The sequence below is a fragment of the Styela clava genome, unplaced genomic scaffold (assembly GCF_964204865.1).
Source record: "Styela clava unplaced genomic scaffold, kaStyClav1.hap1.2 HAP1_SCAFFOLD_19, whole genome shotgun sequence".
Taxonomy (NCBI): Eukaryota; Metazoa; Chordata; class Ascidiacea; order Stolidobranchia; family Styelidae; genus Styela; species Styela clava.
Window position 1 is genome coordinate 40,001 of NW_027556646.1, and position 2,500 is coordinate 42,500.

The 2,500-nt window shown below is 55.6% G+C and overlaps 1 non-coding gene across 1 annotated transcript in view; it reads right to left on the reverse strand.

Moving 5' to 3' along the window:
- LOC144419369 (small subunit ribosomal RNA) overlaps nucleotides 1-477 on the reverse strand; it is a 1,810-nt gene extending 1,333 nt beyond the window's left edge. Inside the window, exon 1 of the ribosomal RNA XR_013474024.1 lies at nucleotides 1-477. This exon is cut by the window's left edge and continues 1,333 nt beyond it. This is a non-coding gene — a ribosomal RNA (small subunit ribosomal RNA).
- Nucleotides 478-2,500: the final 2,023 nt, after the last annotated feature.

The window sequence follows — 2,500 nt, forward strand, 5'->3', positions numbered from 1 at the left end:
TATTTTTCGTCACTACCTCCCCGTGTCGGGAATGGGTAATTTGCGCGCCTGCTGCCTTCCTTGGATGTGGTAGCCGTTTCTCAGGCTCCCTCTCCGGAATCGAACCCTGATTCCCCGTTACCCGTTATCACAAAGGTAGGCACGTAGCGTACCTTCGACAGTTGATAGGGCAGACACTTGAATGATACGTCGTCGGTGCAGAGACCGTACGATCCGCGTGGTTATCCAGAGTCATCAAACGTCACAGGACGAACCCGGTCGGTTTTGATCTGATAAAAGCGCGCCTCCCGAAGTCGGCGCTTAATGCATGTATTAGCTCTAGAATTACCACAGTTATCCACTTCGCTTACGAGACCAAATAAACCAAGACTGATTTAATGAGCCATTCGCAGTTTCGCTTTACGAGAACTCGTACTTGCACCTGCATGGCTTAATCTTTGAGACAAGCATATCACTACTGGCAGGATCAACCAGATAGCTGCGACAGCTGCGCTCGGCCCTTGCTGGGCCGCCCGGCGCGTGCTCGTCGCATTCGTTTAAGACCGAGGCGATCGCCTGCGGCCGTACTCAGCTTCGACAGTCGCTGGCCGCGACGTCCACGCTCTCGCCGGCAGTGCCAGGCGGAGCGATTTGCGTTTTTTCTTTGCTCGCCCTCTCTCGGGCTCGATCCATTCAGTTTCGCACAAACAAGAGCTCTGCCGGCCGCCTGCAGCGGTGCCTAAAACCCGGGCATAACAATGCGACCGTTCTGCTAGGCCGACAAGCGCTCAAGCCAGACGCTCGATCGAACGCCCCCTACATATTAGTCGAGACAACGGCTCGCTCATTAGCATCGCGTTTGTACTTTAACTTTTTTCGGCTCGGCTTCTTTCGACGCCGATGCCGGCGACGCAGCACTCTCTCGCCCGCCAGCCACCGAGAAAAGGGTGCGCTCCGACCGGCCCCGCACCGCTCTTTCTTGGCTCATTCGAAATTACTGTCTTTCGCTCTGACATGCCTTACCTAGGGTTAGGTTAGTATGCTTGCACGTTTGTACTTTAACTTTTTTTGGCTCGGCTTCTTTCGACGCCGATGCCGGCGACGCAGCACTCTCTCGCCCGCCAGCCACCGAGAAAAGGGTGCGCTACGACCGGCCCCGCACCGCTCTTTCATGGCTCATTCGAAATTACTGTCTTTCGCTCTGACATGCCTTACCTAGGGTTAGGTTAGTATGCTTGCACGTTTGTACTTTAACTTTTTTTGGCTCGGCTTCTTTCGACGCCGATGCCGGCGACGCAGCACTTTCTCGCCCGCCAGCCACCGAGAAAAGGGTGCGCTCCGACCGGCCCCGCACCGCTCTTTCTTGGCTCATTCGAAATTACTGTCTTTCGCTCTGACATGCCTTACCTAGGGTTAGGTTAGTATGCTTGCACGTTTGTACTTTAACTTTTTTCGGCTCGGCTTCTTTCGACGCCGATGCCGGCGACGCAGCACTCTCTCGCCCGCCAGCCACCGAGAAAAGGGTGCGCTCCGACCGGCCCCGCACCGCTCTTTCATGGCTCATTCGAAATTACTGTCTTTCGCTCTGACATGCCTTACCTAGGGTTAGGTTAGTATGCTTGCACGTTTGTACTTTAACTTTTTTTGGCTCGGCTTCTTTCGACGCCGATGCCGGCGACGCAGCACTCTCTCGCCCGCCAGCCACCGAGAAAAGGGTGCGCTCCGACCGGCCCCGCACCGCTCTTTCATGGCTCATTCGAGTTTACTGTCTTTCGCTCTGACATGCCTTACCTAGGGTTAGGTTAGTATGCTTGCACGTTTGTACTTTAACTTTTTTCGGCTCGGCTTCTTTCGACGCCGATGCCGGCGACGCAGCACTCTCTCGCCCGCCAGCCACCGAGAAAAGGGTGCGCTCCGACCGGCCCCGCACCGCTCTTTCTTGGCTCATTCGAGTTTACTGTCTTTCGCTCTAACACACCTTACCTAGGGTTAGGTTAGTATGCTTGCACGTTTGTACTTTAACTTTTTTTGGCTCGGCTTCTTTCGACGCCGATGCCGGCGACGCAGCACTTTCTCGCCCGCCAGCCACCGAGAAAAGGGTGCGCTCCGACCGGCCCCGCACCGCTCTTTCTTGGCTCATTCGAAATTACTGTCTTTCGCTCTGACATGCCTTACCTAGGGTTAGGTTAGTATGCTTGCACGTTTGTACTTTAACTTTTTTCGGCTCGGCTTCTTTCGACGCCGATGCCGGCGACGCAGCACTCTCTCGCCCGCCAGCCACCGAGAAAAGGGTGCGCTCCGACCGGCCCCGCACCGCTCTTTCTTGGCTCATTCGAAATTACTGTCTTTCGCTCTGACATGCCTTACCTAGGGTTAGGTTAGTATGCTTGCACGTTTGTACTTTAACTTTTTTCGGCTCGGCTTTTTTCGACGCCGATGCCGGCGACGCAGCACTCTCTCGCCCGCCAGCCACCGAGAAAAGGGTGCGCTCCGACCGGCCCCGCACCGCTCTTTCATGGCT